A 23,119-nucleotide genomic window follows, 5' to 3' on the forward strand; every position below is an offset into this window, starting at 1 on the left:
GGCTATGAGTTATGCAGGGGACTGCCAGGCCCCTTGTCTTGCACTAGTTCAAGAGGGGGAGGTGTCAAGCTCTAGAAATCAGTTTGATGACACAGAAACTTTTGCAGCTAGGCAGCAGGTGCATAGAGGCCTGCTGAACTTCAAAAGCAGATAAAACAGGATGTATAGACACAGCCATTTAGCACTCAGAAAGCAATCACATAAAGGAAGAGGACAGCCACAAAGGTTCATATATCTCACATACCTGGGGAAAAGTAAAAGATCCGTGGCAGTTTCTACGTTGTTTGTTGGGAATGCAACATGAAGGGCTCAGAAGAGGCATTGCTTTACTTGAGGGTCTTATGTTGCCTTTTGTAGCAGGGACTGTGGCCAAGCCGCATCTGCACTTCTACCTGCTAAGGAAACCAGATGAATTTTTTTAGGCTCACACCACATTGTAAGCAAGGGGTAGGTAATGCATGCACAAACTTTGCATGAAAAGGTTAAAAAAAAGTCATCTCCAATATCAATAAATCCTATTGTAGCAGAGAAGAAGAAAGAAATATGGTAAAACAGTTGCATGAGGAAGGCAGGCATCTCTCCTGCCAGTCCATCATCCCCAGTGATGCTTAAGGAAAATGGGTACTGAGTATTAGTTTTTAGAATAGAGGAATTAGACCATGTTGTTATTTGGGCTGTGTTTTTTTCAGTGAAAACTAAAGGCATGGAATAACTAGCAAAAACAGACTTAGTTTAAAATGTGCATTGTTGGGTATTCCAAGAAAGGATTCATAGAATCCAAAGAACTTAATGAAAAATAATAACCACCACAGAGAACAATTTGCAATAAGTGAAACAAAGAGAAAATAATGAAAGCAAACTGGATTCAGTCTAATCTACTGAAACTCAACTCTTAGCTGACTGAGTACATGATAATAGAAATAATTAAAATTACTGATTGTATGTGGGACAAGAAAATAGCAATAAAGAGTCCTGAGCAGAAGAATGGGAGAAACAGATGTTTTTGCAAATATTGTGTGTTAGGCTCAGTGAGGGTACAAAAGTGGCAGAATATTTGAATATAAATAAAATATCTATCGTAAGCAGTGTTTCCAGTTCTTTCCATGGCTTTTGCTATCCTGTTAGTCAATTTTGTGAGAAATTTGCCCTTGGGCATACTTTTTGCCTTCTCTGTCACAATGCATCGATTATACTTCATGCTGTACAGTGACACTGGCTTGTGACATTGTTTTATGCCATATTCTGTTATTATTTATAAAAAAAATCCTATAAAACATGTTTTAGAGACAAAACAACTTTAACAAATTAAACCATGAGTTCTAATTCATAGTGAATGTTAATGCCTTATATTAGTCACTGCTAGGGACACTGTAGGATTATAGAATTCCAACATGTTTTCCCTCCACCCTGCACAATTCAATCATTGTATCTTCTAAGTCCATGGTGTGTGTCAGCTCATGCTCAAGAAGCCAGCAATGACAGAGAATTGAGATGCGCTTCCTTTTTGCATTCTTTATCAGCCTTGCTTAGGAGATTGAATATTCTTTACTGCAGTCCAGTAGCTGTGAAAACACAATTGAGTATTCAGTAAGCATCTAGCTAACGCTATTTATGAAAAAATAATTCAAAGAATGACTACAAGAGGACAGTGTTCAGCAGGAAGACTAAGAGTCAGAAAGCTTGGGTTGTGTAAGTGATTCTGCTATCTGCTGTTCTACTCATACCTTCTTCTGTATTAAGTTTCTGACATCGGGATAAGTATGAGGGAAATTACTCTGAAGATATATGTTGTGACAGATCATTATTGCCATCAGTATATGTCTTAGGAACACTGCAAACCAACTCTTTTGCCAGTTGAAGCATTTTTTATCGCTACAAGATGACTTTGCACTCTATCTCTTATTCTTCTATATTTGGAGGGAAAAGTACTTTCTTACTTTTAAAATACAACTGAATAAGGTATTGATAAAAGTATTACCTAAACTATGCCTCTCTACTCTGGGGAAAACATGGGTGAATTCGTTTATCAGAATATAGATCATGGTTTTTTAAGAACAGCATTTACATGGAAATTGTTAATGGGAAAACTTACCCATTCAAAAGTATAAATCCCACCCTCTGCAATCTAGAAAGCTTGAGGGATGTCCCTTTCTCTCCAGAGAAAGGCAGACTTGCTGGGGATGTGATCTTAACTGGTCTCTAATTTGGTAACATAGATCCCTAACATTAATAAATAGCAGCAAAGAGCCATGATGATGATTGATGGATGGGGGCATCTGCTATATGAAGAAACACTGTGAGCTGGGACTATTCAGCCTGCATGAGAGGCAGCACAGGGGGATCTAACCAATGTGTATGAATATCTGATGGAGAGAGTTAAAAAGTTGCAGCCACTCTTCCCAGTGGTGCCCAGTGCAAGACAAGAGGCTATCTGCATGAACTGAAATAACAGAAATTCCATTTGAAGATAAGAAAAACAGCTTTTTCCTTGTACAGGTGATCAAATGTAGGAACAGGGCATTAGGAGTCTCCAGCCTTGCAGATATTTAAAATCTAACCTACCATGCCCTGAGCAACCTGCTCTAGTCTGAGCCTGCTTTAGGAAGGTATTTGCACTAGGTGATCTCTAGAGGTCCCTGCCCACCTCAACTATTCTGTGATCCAGAGGCCAGAATTTATCATGCATTTTTTTAAAACTCCCAGAAATTTCCCAGGCTGAAAACAAAAATCAGACTTATTGCAGCTGTAAACTTTTGTGATACTTGATCTTTACCCTGATCAAGTCCTCAAGTTCATAACGAGACATGCAGACAGCACATTAATATCCTTTCCTTAGAGATAATAGCATCTCCTAAAAGAAAAATATTACCAAATACTGCTTGGGGATAGCAACTGTATTCAGTGAAGAGATACACAAAATGTGGATGAAGATGATGAATTTTGCTGACAATACATAAATAAATGTATTGCCTTTTCAATTAAACAAGGAAAAAATCCACAATAATTCATTCTTCCTTAGCCAGAGAACTCATGAGCTGTCTTGAAGGAAGATCTTGAAGGATCTGCTGTGATCTGCTCAGACATAGAATGGAAAGTTTCTTCATTCAGACAAGGCAAGAAGGGATGAGAGTGAGAGAGAGACTGAAAGACAAGGTGTCAAATCCTACAAAATTTGCTATCACAAGAACACGAGATAACTGAACAGTCTGAAACATGACACCCTAATGTGTCAGCTTCTATGGGATGTGTTACAGACTCAGCTTGCAGAAGGCTGTGTATCCTGTTATTTTTAAATAACTGCAACAGTAGCAGCAAGGCTAATTCATCACATTTACATAAGGCATCAACAGAGAGCAATGGTGCTGGGAAGATGATTATATTAGTCTGGAGTATTCAGAAAGTAACTGGTTGTTGGTGCAGTGGCCATGCTGCATGCAAGACCATACAGATTCCCTGGCGTGATCAAACATAAATGATCCCTTGTTTGGGAACCTGACCTTGGGCAGCACCTAGCTGTACCAGATGGGGTCAAGATCTGCAAATAAACTAGTTTTGCTCTATTTTTGCAAAATAACCTAAGGTCTTCAGATAAGATTGATGTATTCGCCTAAGTTGAGAATCAGTATGAGGATATTCTTTAACACAGTATTGAAGCTTGACCCTAGCTGTCTCCTTTGTACTGTGCCATCAGTGCCAAGAGAATGAAGAGTTATTTCAGCAGGTCAGCTGGAGATTTCTTTGATGTAGGCAGAGTTATGCCACCCACAGTCATTGGGAATATCGCAATGTGTGCCCAAAAGAAAGGCTCTGGGAAGGTGCAGCATGAATTGTGATGGTATAGCACAGCAGGTTCAGAACGATCTCTCCCATGCAGCACACTTTAAAATATCCCTTAGCTTCCCTGTGTGTTCTAGGGATCATCTTTGAAGAGAGGATTTTGGGGAAAGTCAGCATTAAGCTCACTTTTTTCCTTTTTTCACCATGCACTTAATATATTGTGGCTAGATCATAATGTCATCCATTCACATGAGCTTTCTATGCAGGTACTGTATATTAAGATACTTAATGAACAATTCTAATTCTATTGTTAGAAAATTTAGAGTACCCCAGATGTCTAAAGATGTCATATACATAATTTGATAACATGTTTAGATGGAATAATATTCTCTTGTTTTATGAAGATAAAAATGAACAGGTCCTTCATGATTGCTCTTTAACACAATGTACGATTCTACCTTAGCTACAGGAAACATTGGAAACAGCTAGTGTTAAAAATCTTTTTTACCAACTTTTTTGTTAAACTTTAAGACAGGAGCCCTGCTCTTTCTTTTTCAACAAATGAGTCTCATAAGACTATTGGGTAAAGCAGTTCAACTAGAATGATGTAATATCCAGGATGTTTCCAGGCATAAGTTCAATATGACTACATTGTTCCTTATTTATAAATATGTCACTTTTTACTGGCACAGCTTCACACATTCTTGATGAGAGCTGCTCTTTCCTTGGCAAAGCAACACAAATTCATTACACCACCATCACAAGATTTCAGTGAATAGAACCATCTTTCCATGACTCAAAGTTTTTACTCAGAGATAGAGCAGATTGAAGAGATAAAGCAAGGAAAAACTTCCCTGAAATATAGGAAACTAACTGCAAAAGACATAGATTTAGAAGGGAATAAGAAACGTATATTTTCTGTGGTGTGTTGTCTTATTTTGGAAAGAGTCAAAAATCTCTTGTGGGTTTGTCTCTGATCCCTTCAAATTATTTTGATGTATACTTGTATGCTTAAAATTATTTCTCCTCCCTTTTATTGTGCTGTCAAGTTAATGGATTCATGTGTCACTTTCTATTTTCATTACAATTTCTGTCAGGAGCATGAAAAACCCAAATGCCTTAGTAATTTGTAAACTACCACAATGTACTCTCTTTGGCTTGACCTTGTCATTATTGTATAACTTAATTGGCCAACTATTCCACTTCTTTTTCTTTTCATAGCCTTATTATAGTGGAAAATGAGAAGAGACTTGTCATTGACCAGTCAATCAAAAGTATACACCATTTAGAGATGAAAATAACAACCTCTCAATTAATTTCATAGAATTAACACTCATTATGATAAAAGTCTCCTGAGATAAAGATTGAGATCAGGACTAATAAGCAGACGTTTAGCCATTCCTCTGACAAAGCCTGTAATAAAATTAGGAAATGGAGCAGTTTAATTGAATCACAAAATTGCAGTTCCATAGTTTCCCCCTCAGACTAGAAGATATTTAAGAGACCCTCATTTTTCTCTGTACAAAGAATCATAGCACATCTCATTTTTGGTAGTTCTGTTGGCTGAAGTATAGATTTGGCTGTAATTTCAAAAATGTCTTTCCCAAGATACCTGATGACATTTTCACATTTTGGACTACCTCACTGATGGGAAGCATAATCATTTCACTATTATGTTGTTATTTCGTGCAATGGTTTTAGTTTTCCTCACACAGTTTCTATCTTTGGATGGGGTAATTTTAAACTTAGTAAGGAAAGGATAGTCTTTTTTTTCCTTTTTTTAACAAGTGCCCACAGGGTTTGCAACAAGATACTCCATGCTCTACTACAACAGTAACAATAAGAGAAATAAAATAATTAATAGATATGACATAAACCCGTGCTCCAGAACTTGCCATAAATCAGTGAGGTCTGGGAGGGGGAAAGCCACTGGGGAAGGCTGCCTTATTATTACTATGGAAGTATCAGAAACTAATAATTTAGTACCTGATTTAAGGTAACACAGGTTTCAAAATGAAAAACTCTTAAAGACAAACTTTTTATTTCTGTGAAAAGGAACACTTATCAAAGAATCAGTGATTATGACAAGAAAGTATAGTCAAATATAATTATGAATATTTGTTGGTCCGGTATTCTGGACAAATATTTATGATTAAATATTCTATTTGAAACTAATAGTTAAAATTGATTAAACATTATTATCATTCAATTAATTTTTTTCCCTCGTAACTTTACTTGAGACAGCTTTCTCTCCTACCTTGTAAAAAAACTGATGCTTCCCAAGATACTCACCAACACTTCACCTACTATTCTTTGGTCTTCACAGGCTACCTCTGCAGAAAGCCACAAGCAGAAGAGAGAAAATGGATGCAGTTGTGACAGCAAGTCAGCTGACCATGCCAATTGCCTGATGGATACCGGATTAGAGCACCCAGGGTAGGGAAACAGTGATCAGGTAGGAATTACCTTTTTTTCCCCTTCTTTTTGATCTCAAGTCAAAGAGCACAGATTTGAAATGAGAGCACGGCCTTTGGAAAATAAGCAACCTAAACCTTTCTGTCATACACTACAATAGTTTAAGATTACTAGGTTCCACATTATTCTTTCTCACTCGAACAAATCAATTTACTGCTTGACAAATAAGCACATAATGCAAAATGCCAACTTACAGATTGGTATCCTTAAAGAGAGGTTTTATTGGCAAAGGACCGTATTTCGGTCCTGCATTGCAGATCTCAGGGCAGAAAGCTTTGTTTATACAGGATATGTGACCAATTATATCTGGTACACTACAGAGAAACTACAGATATGGTCCAGTAGGACTGGAAATGTAAGTATTCAGTTTGTCATGCCCAAACCAGAAACAAAACTGTCTGATTGGCCACAGGCATGTCAGAATAGTTATAAGAGATGTATAACAAAAGTTTAAAAAAATTTTAAATAGAAAGAGTTTTTACTATCTTGAAATGCAGGAGTCTCCAGTGCTCTGTGTCTAGAAATTTTAAATAATTAGCCAATTTTGATTATGGTGTTGAGGATACTTAGAAAAATTAAAATCTCATTGATTAAACTTATTAAAGTTGCATTCCAAAAATCTAACAATAACTTAATAGGAAGACAGGGGAAAAAAATCTGCCTTTAATATAGAGGTTCTATAACTGTTTTGAAGAGTGTAATTAAGGTATGGGAGGAAGGCGAATAAGTTAAGCTGTGTCTTGAGTGTTGTCTCTTCTGTTGTATCGGTATAGTATGGCTCTAATATAGAAAATGCGGTCTAAATTTCAATAATTCATACTCTTTTTCATTAGAAAACAAAAAAGTCAATTTAAAAACTTGGTAAAGTTTTATGAAAACCAGAGCCCCACAATAACTTTGACTCTGAGTTCCAAGGTAACAACCATTTCCTTGTCGTTCTTTTTCTCAATAAAAACAAATTTTAAAATTTAAATCTTTCAAACCTGAAGAGGCCCTGCAAACAAACAGGAGTATGCAAAGCACTGTTCCAGGTTGGATGTCTGTCATTCAAATCACTGTCATGCCACAAGCTACCTCGATATAATCAGAAAGGAAAACAGAGATAGTTAGATGGGTTTACAGGATGATGTCTGTATGAGTGACAGATGTTTGTGCTCTAACAACATTATGTTTTATTATAGAACAATTGCTTCTAATAGCTTTTACGTTTATGTTCAGGGTGTTGCAAATTCACGTCCATACCTTAAAAAAAAAGGAAAGAAAATAGCTGAGAAATACTATGTATAAATTAGTTCCTCCCCTTCCCCAAATAAAAGCTTTCTTTTTTGCCTTTTTTTTTTTTTCAATAGAAAGTAATTTGGGCAGCTGGTGAACTGTGGAGCTCACCAATCTATGAGTTCTCAAAAACACACAAACTGTGTCTTCATGGTTCAAGGAAGAACCGACATTACGCCCAAAAGGATTATCAATCACCAACTGCACAATATCATCTGTTGTAAATTGGGAGCCTGATTAATAACAGTGATTCAAACATAGTCCTTGAAAATTGTGAACTTTATTGACTGACTGGACTGGTGACTTTCTCTTTTCATGTTGTTTGCTCTCAATTTGTGGTGCTTTCAGTTACCGATACTGTATACTACTATTTCTGTTATGATTGTTTTCCACATTATAGAAAGTCAATAGTGAAGTGCCAGGTGAAGCAGGTAAGTTTTTCATCAATCGTGTATAAGACTTGTTGCCCTACTTTTGATTTTTTTTCCTTATTCATCGGCGAATGTACTGCACCTCTGTTTTCCTCTCTTGTCATTGTGGGAATATCTAGAAAACAAGGGGAATTTTCTAAACCCACTAATAAAACAGACTTCGAAGTTGTTTGCCTTTTTAGAATTCAATACTTTTTCCTAAAGTATTGAATTAATATTTTTGGAGGAGTTCTTTTTTTTAAAAAATAATAGTTTCAGAAAGGTTGATTTCCATATTAGCATACACATATAAATTACTTTTAACCTGACTTCAAGTACATTGAATTTTGTATATTTTTCAAGTGATAAAGTCAACCTATGGCTGAAGAAAGGGACCTTGGTTTCCTATACCTCAATCATCCACTACATTTTAAGAGCTCTTTGAAAAGGAGCAGGTCCCACTTAACCTGTTTGAGGTTTTTGTTGTATTTAACTTGATATGTTCTGTTGTTAACTTGGTATGTTCTGTTTTTAAATCCATCCTATTTACTTAGTCTCGTCTTGGGAGTATACCACCAAATTTCTCTCTTGGCTGGTTTGGATGATCTAGACCTTGTGTCCACAGGATTCCAAAAAAACATTTTTCAAAATAATCTGGCAGAGATGACCCTTGCTCCTGAGGTAATATATTCAAACTGTTTAACCTGTTAAGGAAGTAACACACTCTGCAGAACCCCTTGTAATTATGAAAAGTGCAAGCCCGTTTGTTATCCACAGAGCAACAGTAAATCTATCCTGTAGGTACTTTATTCCCTAGATCAGCTTCACAACAGCCCAACTGTGGAAGCTTTATTTTTTTATGTGCTTCTTATGTTAAAGAGAGAATATAAGTTAAGACTGTTACCTGACACAATATTTACTGCCACAGTTTTTAAAACTAGTGAACATATCACTAAAACCTTGCCGTGCACAAAAAAACCCAAACCAACCACTCAACCAAAATAAAACCAAAACCAAAACCCGCAGACCAAGCTGCATCTAATTTAGCATCATAATAACTAAATTAATAGATAAATTTGAGACTTTCTGACAACCAGAGCTCATGAATGACAGTTGGCACCAGTCTCTTGAAAAAAACCTTTAGAATCATGACCTGGTGGCAAGGTGTACCCTAAAAGTAGCAAAGCAGGTACTGGAGCAGCAGCCAAAAGTCCATATCAATTTTGCTGGAAGGTTAATGACATGTGTCCATGAATGACTTTTATAAAACTAAAATTGGTTTAGCATAGATCATCCCTGTTATGTTCAGTTGCTAGATACTATTTTACTTGTGAAAACTTAAAGGCTCAAACTTTGTTACTATTATATTTAAATAAGATTTGCCTTTTTCCTAGTTAGACAAGTTATTTTATCACTTAGGTGATTTGAAAACAGAGTCTGCTGAAAAGCAACACCCACACAATTGAGAGTGTAATGTAATCACCTCAATTTTGCAAGTGTAGTTGCTTTCTGCATCAGCTGTGTTGCTGCAAGATGGGAGGAGCTGGGGTCTGTGCATGGTATCAGCATCACAAAACTGCTCTGCCCACCTATTTTGCCTGATAGCCCCCAGAACACATCCTGAGGCTTTATCCTGGCATCCTATTTCTGCCCTCCTCCAGCCTTGACAGGACTCATCCCAAAACCTCCAAGGCTGGTGTTATGATGGATTGACTTTGGTCATATATTCTTTTCTTTATTGAAATAGAAAACAAATACCTAAATCTGTATGACATCTCTATTGCTGTCCTCCTCTAACCTAATCACAGCAACTCATTACATCAGAGTTTTAGAAGCATAGCTCTAGATTACAATGCCTGTCAGTTTTCAAATTATGTTTTATAGCTTAGTGTTAAACCTCTTCCAGAGGCATGGTTAAAAGACAGTTGTTGACACGCCACAAGTTAACACAGAATTTCACAGGAAGGCATTACAAAGGCACACATGGTACAAGACTGTATAAGACTGTATAATAGAACCCTGTAATTATTTAAGAAACACTATTGAAGGACCTTTACCCACTGGGGACTCAATTGTGAGCAGACTCTCCCTGTGTATCAAGCTCCTCAGTGAAGCAGTGGAATAAAGAGAGAATAAAAAATGCTGAGTGCCTCACTGATTTGTGGAATCTACTGGGAAGAGAGAGAGGAGCCCCAGGGATCTGTAGAAACTCCAGCAACTTTTAAAAGCTACAACAGAGAAGTTTGCTTTTTCAAAAATTCAGATCCATTCCCAGGAGACTAAAGGGATGTCTTCCTTGGAAGAGCACTTTCTTCAGCAGCAGGAAGCCATTTGCACTCCAGCAAAGTGAAATACGGACTAGTGTGCTTTATGAGGAGGAACATTTGTCAGGGAGAAATTGTTAAAGACACATTCTCAAGAGTGGCATTCAAAAGAAGTGAGACCTAGAAGCAGAAGTCTTAAGAAACCTCAGTACAGCAGCAAGGACATATCTAGGAAAATATAATTTGCTGGAAAATATTCCCAGATGTGTGGCATTTTGAGCAAAGAGCTAAACTTTATGGCGAACCCTATAGCATCAGTGATTTAGAATAAGATTCAGTGCTCCCTTGAAATCAGTAGGAGATTTCTGCTGCATTCAATAGGCTTTGTTTTGCACCCATGTGGAATGGAAAATTCAGAATGCAATTTGTATCTTAAGGTATGCAGTCAGGGGAGGAAATGCACTGCATGCAACAAATCAATCTGCATCCAGTCCAGCTGCCGCAGAAGAAGGAAAAGATATAGCCAGAATGACAGCAGGCAAAACATCAGGCATCTATGGACAGACAAGCAGGTGGGCAGCATCCAGGCAGAGTCATTGCCAACGGCTGTCCAAGGAGCACCAGCCAACATCACAGACCTCCAGAAACAGAGCAACAGAAGCATGGATAAATGAAAAAAGTAATATATTTTAATACAAGCAGCCATACACTAGCTAGCATGACAAATCAAGGGGGCCGGGGTCTATTCTGGCAAGATAAAGATTGAGGATGACTGGACCTGCCCTACTCTGGGTGCCATTCTGGTAGTATGCTCAAGGCCAGGGTATTTCAAGTCCATAGCAGGGTGGCTTAAGAAAGCCATCTCTTCTACCTCTTTCTGAAATGTTAGCGATTAGGCTGGCACTACACAGAAGTTCCCAGTCTTGTATTGCCACTTGGGTGCTCACTTTTAACTCAAGGCATCTACTTGTATCCACTGCTCACTGAGGAACACTGAGTCATTGAGTCTCTGGCATGACTTGAGTGAAGAAGTCTGGAGGCTGCAGGTTGGCTCAACTGGACATGCTGTGGCAGGAGCTTGGCAGAGCTCTTTCACTCTCTAGTTTATTCAGGGATGTTTCTTCCTCCTCACTGCTCCTCCAGGAAGCCTTGACCTCCCTGCTGTGCTCTCATCTCTTAGCAGTCACACACAACCACCACCACACAGCACCAGTACTGGCTTTAGAGGGAAATATAAAGCAGACGGTTCTGTACTTGTCACAGTGAAAGAAATTCACTGCTATGTAGACAATACCAGCAGTATCATTAAAAAATACCAACAGGGACATTTACATTTATCCACACGGCTAGCTTATAGCAACAGGTTTAAATGGGACTGAAGTGACATCCCACCTGAACATTCAGAGCTTTAACGGAGATGCATGGACAGCTTTCATTTCATGGCTATTTGTGCCATGTGGGGAGTTATCATTGCCCACATTTCTGTGTAAGTCTAATTTATTTACGATATGCAGTAGGAAATATTCAGCTTGGCAATTCTAATATGCAGTCCCCTACAGTTCACGCAGTTCATTTTTTTCTAACTGGCTGGAGTTGCCCTCCTGCTGTATTAGCCTGATACTGCCCTCCTGCTGCTCTGTCCACCTGCTTCAAATTTATTTCCAAACTGCATCACTACTGTAGGATCTTCTCCCCAAGGGGAGCGACTTAATAGGGTTACTCTTCTTGATGTACTCAGATTCTTCTGCACTAAGATTTGACTACTGACTATGCATTTTTTTTTCATTTTCCATTCGTCAGCTGAAGATAAAAATCCTCCAGCGAAAGGAAGATGCCTTAATGGAAGATACTTTAATCCAAACCCTGAAATAGGCACATAAGAACATGAGTCACATGCTATTACAAGTTATGATGTAGTATTTATTTCTTCTCAATATAAGAAGCAATTGAAAAATATACCATGTAATTGTTTTGAAGTAGATCCCAAAGTAGACTAACACATAAAATGGCTTCCCCTTTTCCCCTTCTGGAGCAAACCTGTAAATTTAACAGAAAATGATAACCTATAAAATATTTAAACCATTACATAGAATAATATCCCTGTTATAGAATTCCATTGAACAGTTTAAGCAATTTGTAGACAGGAATTACATCTTTATTAAACCTTACACAGGAATTTCTACACAATCTTACTGGTTTCAGCCTTATTAAATTGTATACCACCCTTCAATATGAGACTGAAACACCTCCAATGCTTCAGATATCCTTTCACAGGTTACAAACGTAAATTTGTTGCTACCTTCTTTTCTTCTTCTAACCTAAATTACTCTACAGCGCTTTGCAAACTCTTACAGATTTGCTGAGAAAACAATTCCTCACTATCTCAAAATGACCATTTTTCCTTGTAACACATGTTGGTGTGCACACAGATGATAGAGGGAAAAGTTTCTTATTTTCAAATGCAACTGAATAAGCTCTTACTGGAAAATTAAGGATTTCTGGAGAGAATTCGGCAGAACAGATGTATGCTTTCCCCAAACGAAAAACACGCATCTGTTTCCTAGAAATCTAAACAATAACAGCAAAGCAGTCACACAAACAAGTTATGTTTAGGTTTTGTTTGTGGGGTTTTATTCTGGGTTGTTTTTTTTGTTTGTTTTGTTTTTCCTACAGATGGTTCTTATTTTTATACAAATGGGGAAAAAACCCACAGCGAAGTTTCTAAATGAAGCAATGAAATTCATTCTTATCAATGAAATTTAAATGGTTTGCAGGATAAAATTGTTCCAGACAAATCTGCCCAAATGTACCTAAAAACAGTACAAAAGCCTTCCTTATTAAAATGCTGCCTTTCAGCCTCCTTGCTTCCATTTAGTCACAGTCTGATCTCCTTATCAATTCATTTTTTCCATTTCTGTTACCTGCAGATCATTTTGCCTTGCTCCTATAACGTGGATTTAGAGTTTTCTGTCAGGAACTGATATGATCCAGAGCAAAACCTTTTAATTAGATATTCCTGTTCCATGCTCAGAGCTGACAGGAAGGATATGATTTTTAATGTCATGAACAACATTTCCCCCTATCCCCGTAATCATGCTTTGCAGTCACTAAAAAGTGAATTGACAGGAGGGAGTTCCCTAGAGTATCAAAACTCCCCCATCCAGAATGGCAAAACACCTTAATGTAATTAAGTATTAGGATTAATTTCCTAATCCTTATATTTTTCATTTGTCCATTTGAAAGACGGATCTCTAATTAAATTTTGCTTTGGTCACTGTAATGAGAACAATATCCTCTAGAAGTCCAGCCACAGTCAGCCTGTGTGGATAGCAGTGATAAGGCTGGGTAATTGCAGGATTAATAACTGGCCTTTTATTGTGTCTGAAAGCAGCATAACAGTATATAGACTTTCCAAGTAACTTGAAAACAAAGCCACATTGTACAATATTGCTACCCTGATCACTTTTTCATTTTTTATTTTTTTTGCAAGCATGGGAACAATTGGACTACAAAGGTATGATTGTTCCTAGGTCATATTCTCCTCTAGGGTTTCCAAAAAGCAAGCAATGCTGCTCAGGCAGCTCCAGTAGCTCTGTGACAAAGTAGAACAAGTTTCAATAACTGCTGTTATTCCTCTTCATTTAACAGTGCAGGCCACAGGGTAACTGTTTAATGTGCTAGCCAGTTCCCTGAACCTCTTGTACATTTGCTGAAACATGAAGCATTTTCCTAATACTTTGAGCTTCTTGAATAAGTGCAGGATTTCAAAGTTAAAAAATAAAAAAGAATAAAAAATCTAGGGACCAATGTTGTACTGAATAATCCAGCTCTGGAGACAGATCTTCTGCACAGGAGCATCCCTTCTTTGTGGCTGGGACACTTCACCCTCAATTAGGGAAAAGTACCTTTTAATAGAGATGTTCCCCTTTATGGATAGGTAATGATGCTGAGAAAGTGGTAGGAGCTAGGAGCCAGGCAACCAGTGTGCTCAGCTAAGCTGCTATGGATTTTAATTAATGTGCAGAATAGAATGTAGGCTTGGACAGTTTATCCATGCCATCTGGTTACCGTATGGATGCAAGTGAAACTTGAACCTAATCTAATAGGTATGTAAATTGTATGAAAGGAGCTGGTAAAAATCCCTACATAAAACAAACTTGCATTAAACAGACAGGTGGAAGAAGAAGTTGCAGAAGTTGCTCAGGCTGCTGTGAAATCCTCTTGCACCATCACGGGACCAATGGGGAGTTTGGCACTGGCTGCAGAACATCCTGCCTGTCTTCCACCCTACTCCCTACCCCGCTACCTCCTAGGTGCCATTCCCATAAAAGATTTGTTTTCACAGCTTTTTCTGCAGAAAACATTACCTTCATCTTCACCTTCCTCATGAAATCAGATCTTTTTTCTCTCTCCTGAACAGGCCTTTCAGTAGCTATGCCACATATATTACCCAACCTAAAGAACTTCATAACAGATGCTCAATAGGCCCAAATGCAGGGCTGTCAATCCACACAGAACTGCATGGGACAGTGTTAGGATCTGGCTTAATCCTTCTGATATATAATTAAAAAAAAAAAAACTAAATACCCAAGAAGTCCTATTTTGGTAGAATAGACCCAATTTGCATCAATGTAGCAAATTTGTCAATCCACAGGAATTCAAAAAACAAACAAACAAAAACCTCTGCAAAACTAAATGAACTTAAAAATTTCACTGTTCGGCTTTCTTTTATATCACATTTAGCTCATTCACCCTTCCTCATCATCTTTAATTTCCTCCTCCCCACCTCCCAGTGCAACTATAACCTGCATTAGGAGACTTCATGTATACCCTTCTCAAAGACCTTTAACAACAGTCTGAGAGAAATTAATGCTATTGCTTTTCATTTAATCTTCAAGCCATATTTTCACTCTGATCTCTTTCTAAGATTACTTTAGTGTACATATTTCCAACATGAACATATACCTAACTTCAGCCAAATCCAGAAATTATGCCTCTCATCCAGTATCTAGAGTTCAACTGACTACAGAGACTTAGATCTCTTCAGGACATGATTTCTGTGACATTTTTGATTGGCAACAGAATTGGCCAACATAAAAGCTACCGAGCCTTTGTATATTATATCATTTTAGGTATGGAGAAGCATAGCCATTTCTTCCATATGCATTAGACCTGTACACTACTGTAGATTAAACTGAGTTCAAACAGACTGATATCTTTGAAGGTGGATGTTTGTTAAATCCTGAACAGACTTAATTTCAGCATTTAGAGATACAGAGTACTAGTATTATGCCTCTTCAATGTGGCTTTTTGTATTTGCTTAATAAAAGTAAACCTCTTAAATACAAAAGTCAGCAATGTGCCATGAGGGATGTTTTGAGGCAATTTTTAAAATAAATTTTCCATTTTACAAATTTTATATTTTCCATAGGAAAAAAGATCAAGAGCACATCTGAATTCTAGTAATTAGATCTCTCAACCAAAACAGAAAATCATAAATGACAACTTGTTTGGTTTTGACAGTTCTAAGGCATTACTGCTCTTCTGAAAGAAAACAGAGATGTGCTGGAAGACAAAGAGACATCCAATAATTTAGGAATGAAGTGTTTTAATTGTAGAGTACATGACCAGTCAGCGAATATATGTCAGAAGCATGTATGTGTCTACAAAAGCCCATACATACAACTGATAAAGGGAAAGAGAAGTCTATTCTGTTCTCAAATAATACAAGATCCAAATGTGGATTTAGTAAGAGATATTACTTGGACTACACTGCATATCCTGAAACCTCCTGAAAAAAACATGCAGTATTTCTCCTCTAGAGTCTGTATATCTCCACAACTCAGAACAGTGCAGCTGGGGTTGCTCATCATTGTGCCATGGAAATAATAGCAAAGGACTCTTCTGTTACTTTGTGAGAACACTGAAAGGTTGACTAATTTCTACTGATAATCTCTGTCCTGACATCAGACACTGTTGTTCCACCCCACACCCATCTGCAGTGAAATAAAATTATAGAAAAGAAAAAAAAATCAGAAAAGACACATGAGCACTGAGGCCTGAAAATGTTGCCTAGTTATGAAAGATTTTGCCATGCTTATTAATCTTTAAACCCTTAAGCAACCTTTTTATTTTTCTGTTTTAAATAGTCAGAAGTCAGTCAAGCTGCACAGCACCAAGGGTGTGTGCTGGCAGAAAATACACATCTGAAATTCCTTTGTAATCTAAACACAAACACACACACTGCATTTTTATGTTTTGGGGTTTTTTTTTTAGGCTCAAGCTCACAAATACTGCATATGAAGTTATGGATTAGAAAAAGTACTGCAGCATCTCAGCTTTTCCACACAGGAAGAGAAGCATCTTTTCTCCACTTTTATGAGTGACATGATATCTTGCTTACGCTTCCTACCTTAGTAGTCCAGCTGTGAGATCCATAAAGCAGCCATTGAATCTCTTGCCTCTTCCTTTAGGTGTGTCACAATGTGAAGCTTTCTTCATGTTGCCCATATGCCAGCAGTCTTAAAAAGGTGCTCTTGCTCTGCTGCAATCATCTTTGCAACAGACAGTAAGTTGATTTCAGGAGAGCTGCTCACTGTTTCAGTGAGAACAGAAGCAGGTTCCCCCCACAGCCCCCTGTTAAAAGTACTTAGCTGAAGGAACAGACAGGTTTTTTAATTCCTATTAAGAGTTCCTGGAACTAATGCTTGTGCTGATCAGATTCTCCTAATTAAAAACTGTCAGTGTGAAACAGCCTAACATTTTTCTGCAGAGTGATTTGGTAAAAAGATGAGGCAACGTTAAACAGCGAGTGCAATGTCATCTCTAGCAAGTCTATCAGAATTGCATCATTTGCTTCAGCTGGGGGTAGAATTTTTTTCTTTGCCATGTTCAGCATCATGCACAATAAAGAACATGAGTGTCCCAGATCTTTATTTTCTTTCCATGACCACTATTCAGTGTGGGAGTTGCACGTATGTCCTTGACGAGACTTAAAATTTAGAATAGTTTCATTTGTTGCCAGGAGTTTCCAAGTTATTTCACAGACACTTATTCATATTCCAGCTACCTAAGCAATCCTGGTCCACTCTACTGCAAGGAAGCCTTCTCCAAAATAACCAGATTAACCGAATATCCTCATTCTTCCTGTTTGGCAACATTGCCAAGTACTATGGAATCATATTCTCAGGATTAAATGTTCCTAAATGTTTCTGTATCCTTGTCCTCCTCTCAGCCACTGTGTACAGAAAAACAAAATACTCCTGCAATGGTTAAATTCTTCTGTGCCCAAGGAGGGAAGGAGTAGGATTTCAAGATACATTAATACCTCCTCAGGGAAAATGTGTTAGGTACTTGGACTCACTGTTAACCTCAGTCCAAAGGAGGAGCACTTAATAAGCAGTAGTTAGTGGAGCCGCATAGTGGAGCTCACATAGGCGAACAAAGAAGGTAAGACTTCCACATTTGAGTCAGATGGATCTATTCACATCCAGATGCCTCCATGACAATTACAGCAGAAGTTCACTCCAGGCAAGGGCTAGCTAGTCATACCTGAAAGCCTTTTGACTGCAGTATCAGGTTGCTGGCAGGAAGCATTTTAAACCGAAGAAGTAAACACCAGGGGAAAGAAGAAAAGATCAGTCTGAGCCTCCCAGATATTCAGAGGTCGATATGAATTTCCAGGGCAGGACAGCAAGTGAGAGAGGAGGCTGTGACCATGCTGTGTGACAAAGGCGTTTGTGAGAAGGGGCAGGGTAGATAGCAGTGCTGCCTCACTAGCTTCTCGCGCTGTTACAGCGAAAGCATGTGGGAAGGGGAAGCATGGTGCCAGAAAGACAAGTACCATCCTCTCTCCTGTAAGTAGATCATAACAGTTCAGAAGCCAAACCTCTTTGCACTGCATCCCTTCTTGGAGGTGCATGAGGCTACAGCCAAGCTCAAAGAAGTGAATGCATTGCAGAAGTGAGTTTTAACATGTAGAAGGCCCAGAGAGAATTAATAATAAATAAAGTACACCTCAGAAAAGAAACTTTGAGTTACATGCAGCTATTTGAACTCAGTAGGAGTAGTCTGTTTATAACTGCGAGCAGAAAGTGGTCCTGTGGGCCCAGGCATTTTTGGTCCTTTATTCAAAAATACAATATCTGCTTGATAATTCATACACTGTTTTGTCATTAGTTGTCAGCACACCTCCCAAAACAAGTTGTCCCTCTGTGGTTTTATAATCATGGGAATATTCTCGACAGCCCTATCAAGCATGTTTTATTCTGGCTCCAGACATCTCTGGAAAATAGCCTATTGAATCGCATCGGAAATCAGGGCAGAGTTGACTTCCTGGTGGACTCCAAACAATCCAAAGGCTCTCCTTGGAAAGCACAGCCTGTGCTCTGTTATTTGCGCAATGCCACACTGCCCTGCAGCTGGGGTAATTGGCTCCATCTCAGCAACTCCACCCCCACCGAAAAGGGTGAGGAAATAGCCATCTATTGTTCCAGGAGTTTATGCAAGAGGGGTTTGGTTTTCTGTTTTTGTAAATTATTTTAGCCACTACTTGTAAGAGATAACAGTGACCTGGTTGCTGAAATGCCGCCTTATTTCCCTATTTACCTCCTGTTAGCTACAATACCAAATCACAGTGGTGTTTACCTGGCAAGCAAAAGTGGAAAAAATGTCTGTATGGGACAGCTTCTTACTACTGTGAGGTGTCTCCTTGACATTAAATACAAAACAAAAAGCAAAAAACCACAAAGCAGAAAACAAGAACCCCAACAAAATCTCCCCTTTTCTTATTATCATATGAAAAAGGAAAAACATTTTCAACTCTGAGGCAGTGCCAAATGGTTCAGCAGATTTCAGAGACTTGAAGACACTGACAGACTGCAACTCCTGCTGTTTACCAGAGGGATTTAAGAGGTTCTCTTTCTTAAAATAGCTATATTTTTGTCTTCCTAAGGGTCAAAACTTGCCACTTCCACACTGCTTTCTGTAGACATTTTAACCATGCCACACTCAGCCATGTCAAGGGACTGTGAAGAGACTCTTGAGATTCTTCTGTCTGAGGCTAAATGGGAAGGATTGGTTGCACTCCTGCAAACATTCCCACCAGAAACACTAAACTGCAGGGGAAAAAACGCTTCACATGGGGTGTTTCACTGCACAAAAAGCTCCTTCAGCATATTCTCATGGCAATGTATCAAGCTGGATAACATGAATCATATTTACCTTATATGATGTGACATTGTGACACATGACAGAGTACCTAAAAAAATCATTACGCCTCAAGAGCTTATAACCCAAATGGAATTTAAAGGCGTATTAGTCAGTTATGCCCACCCCCCCCTCCGCTATTATCTGCAACAGCGGGGGACTCGCTACGATGAATCAGAGCTTAGTGATTCTTTCCATGTGCACAGGAAACACCGATTAATTGGAACAGTGACAAAAAAGTCTCTTTACCTGGTAAACAGAATTCAGCAGTGGGATTTTACTTAATGAATAGTATACAGTTAAGTACTTCGATCTGTGGAGGTGAGAGGTATAGAAAGCTGATTAGGTACCTCATATCCTATTGCTTTTTCATCTGCTGGAAGCTTGATATTTTTAGCAGTCTCCTCACACAGTAGTCACCACAACTGCCAAGTTTTATGTCATGCCGTAATGCAGGGAGATACTTCCCCAAATTAAGAGAGAAACAAAATAAGAATAGAGATCCTTGCTCCATCTGGTTTTCCCATAAATATTCCATTTCCACACACTGGACACCTGCCATCCCCTAGTCCCTCATCTGTTCACTCTGTCCCACCCCAGCAAGTTCCTTGCTCAGCTCCTTACCCTGCATTAGGAGATCCTTGTGGGTCTGGCACAGCTGGCAGTAAATCAGCAAAGGCCCTGACTACTTTTGCATTAAGCATGCTCCGGGGCTTACTACACATTGCACTCTGGGGCATAGTTCCACTACAAAGCATACTGGATTTAAATTGTTTACCTATCTAAGCCTTAATTTATGATCTCTACAAATTCCTGTAAAATGAAAGAACCTTTTATTTGTACCATCTTTATTAAAAAAATACGGGACGACTATCAAGGGCACAAAATGTTTCTGGCACCAACAGTTCCTGCTGAAAGCCAATGAGACTTGGACATAAATGTCTTGTTTATGCCTTTGAAAAATCTCTTCCATAGTCTCATCAAGACTAAAAACCTACAGAATAAACTCTGAATTCAAATACTGTCATCAATGAAATAAAAGGATTTACAGGACATGTGGTGGCAGAAAGCTAGATTTGACCATAGGAGCAGCCAGCAGCACTAGCAGATATTAACTGGCCTGTGTGACCTTGCAATGATGTTTAAAAAAATTATCTGACTGCAGGCTTGCAAGAGAAAAGAGGGAATGAAAGATACAGGGGGGTGGGAGGCTACCTAGAGAACACTGGTTGGGTTCAGAGAGAAAAATCCATCATTAGGATTTACTCCATGCTTTAAGGAAACAAGGCCACTTCATGTTGTCCCAGGAGGTGATGCAGGACTCAGGAGGTGATGCAGACCATTGCCTGAGGGCAGGAAAACAAGCAAGAGGCTTCTTGGCAAATTCTCTCTAACATTTAAGGGTTAAGGGAGTATCTAAATATAAAACTTTTCCAGGAAAATATCCAAAGGCAGCTGAGGAGAGTGACAACAAATGTGACCATATGTGGGGAAGGCAACTGGTCAATTATTAAATAATGCTAGATCAGCTTCCCTGGAATTTCATTCAAATTAATGAAAAAATAATGTTTTCATCAAGAAATTGATGGAGTGATATTAAAAAAAAAAAAAAATTAACCCCCCCCAAACAACAAAACCCCCAAATACACACACACACACACACACACACACACAAATCATCCTTATTTCTCAGAACTTAAATTTTTATTCTTTCTACAGGGGAACTGTATGTGTGAGTGACTAATAACAATCCAGCCATCTGAACTTCCCTCAGAAAAACTCATGTTAATTCAAACTGCACAGGAAAAAAAAACAAACCCTAACCAAAACTACATATATTGCCTGCCTCAGAGCATTTGTGAAAGTGTTATGATCTGCAGAACTGTCATGCACTGTCAGCAAACAGCAGACTTTAGAGCACCTTTAATGTTACACCACAGTGCTGTTGTAGTTGATAATTAAGATAGTTAATGTGCAAGCTGGCCTTTAAGTGTTACACTAATCAAAATAATGAATTGCTTTTGTATGATGACCCCATAGCTGTATCTTACCGCTCACCGGACAGAAAGAGAGTTTTTTTTTAACAGTTCCTGGTTGTGGCACTTGTAATTGTGCATTTCTGTGGTGGTAATGAGAAAGGGCATGACTTACTATCCGGCTCGTATAGAACCTGAGCATACAGGTGATCTACACAGATATTATCTGAGTAAGTGTGGCTCCCACAGTATCATATTCAACCTCATGGTCTTCCAAACCCAGAGGCAGCATGAGGAATTCAGTCCTCTAGCATTTCTTCATTACTCCCGCAGGCACACAGTGTTTTCAAGCCCTCTTGTTAGTAATATTTCTCAGCTATTTAGAGAAGCTGCTGTCCCCTGTGCCTACCTTTGTGTGGATTTATGGGGCATAAGGAATCAGGGCTGATCTGCTTGGCCAATTGTTCAAGGGTAAGTGGGAATTTGTGTTTTCCCCCCCACTTACCTGTGCTCTGTGCTACACATTCAGCAGCATAAACAAATTCAATGTATTCAGCTTGCCAAGAAAGATTAGTACTTAAGAGTTGAAACCAGGGCAGATTGCATTTCAAGCTGGTTTCCCCTTCCCCCATTTTCCCTTTGCCTCCAGCTTTTTTCTTTTTTTTTAATTATTCAGGTTAGAAATGAAATGCAGTGGTTATATTATGCTAATATCAAACTCATTAACGTTAGGCAGAAAAAATATAGGAAGTAGCCTGCCAAAAGCTAAGCCTTTGCTTTTGCATTCATCCAGTAAAGTTCATTGAAATGGGAATTCATCCCTTTCCTCTGGATTAGAACTAAACTCCTGGTGTATTTAAAGAGCTGTATAAGGGATACTGGCTCAGATGATGCTCCTAGAAAAGTAATATTCAATATTATTGCTTTATTACAATTTTAGTTCTGTGACCTTATGTAGAAAATGCGTCATCCAGGCTCAGACAGGATCTAACCAGGAGCTTTGTCATGTGTACCAGTGGCCGGGTAGGTGTGCCCCAGCTGACAGTGTCCAGCATTACAGACCTTAAACTTATTAAGAAATATGTTATTACCATTAAGTACAACTACACTAGAAGTACAAAGATAGATTTTTTCCTTGTTTCAAATTCCTGTTCCATGAAAATCCCTGGTTTCCCTTGCCTGTATATTTAAAAAAAAAAAAAAAAAATACAATAACCTTCTAAAAATACTCTTTTTGTGCAATTAATCTTTCTAGAGTTTAGGACTAATTTTTGCAGACTTAAAACAACTGGGCAGGATGTTGCTCCAGATTACTGTATTTAATAAAAGGGATAAATACATCCATAAATTAATTATTTTCTGGGAACAACTTTTGACTTGATGGACAAAAGAACTATCATTCCATTTATTTCATTACATCAGTCTATATCATCACCACATATTATTTCCCTTCCAAAATGTTTATATAGAATTTATAATGTGATGAAAAGATCTTCCTCCTAATTTTTGTATGCAAATGTAAAATCTTGTCCATTTCCTCACAGTATTTGTTCTGTTTAATTGCATTTTAAATAACATAAAGTAACTACCCCAAATACATTAGCATGCTTCTGCCAGGGCTCTGTACATTCTGCTGGCACATGTTGAGAAATCGCTGCATCTCAGATATGATCTGATCTTCACAGGTAGCCTGTCCTGAGGGTGGAAGCAGAGCAGTCCTAGGAAAGGACTTTGG

General features: G+C 38.4%; 2 long non-coding RNA genes across 4 annotated transcripts; one reads left to right on the forward strand and one right to left on the reverse strand.

The window, feature by feature from the left end:
* The first annotated feature begins 22 nt into the window (after positions 1 to 22).
* LOC133268170 (uncharacterized) lies at positions 23 to 8,106 on the forward strand. 2 transcript variants are annotated; one of them, XR_009742964.1, is made up of 4 exons: positions 23 to 225; positions 361 to 451; positions 6,117 to 6,232; positions 7,602 to 8,106. It is a non-coding gene; the product is annotated as an uncharacterized LOC133268170 (long non-coding RNA). The 2 variants fall into 2 exon arrangements; XR_009742963.1 differs by lacking the exon at positions 23 to 225 and having other exon boundaries at positions 232 to 451.
* Positions 462 to 17,773, reverse strand: LOC133268171 (uncharacterized). 2 transcript variants are annotated; one of them, XR_009742965.1, is made up of 3 exons: positions 17,753 to 17,773; positions 16,614 to 16,755; positions 462 to 1,562 (listed from the first exon to the last, which is right to left on the reverse strand). It is a non-coding gene; the product is annotated as an uncharacterized LOC133268171 (long non-coding RNA). The 2 variants fall into 2 exon arrangements; XR_009742966.1 differs by lacking the exon at positions 462 to 1,562 and adding an exon at positions 12,115 to 12,238.
* Positions 17,774 to 23,119: the final 5,346 nt, after the last annotated feature.

The sequence above is a fragment of the Pezoporus flaviventris genome, unplaced genomic scaffold, assembly GCF_033815535.1.
Source record: "Pezoporus flaviventris isolate CSIRO_AGI_PZ_B2104156 unplaced genomic scaffold, CSIRO_AGI_Pfla_v1 ptg000013l, whole genome shotgun sequence".
Classification (NCBI taxonomy): domain Eukaryota; kingdom Metazoa; phylum Chordata; class Aves; order Psittaciformes; family Psittacidae; genus Pezoporus; species Pezoporus flaviventris.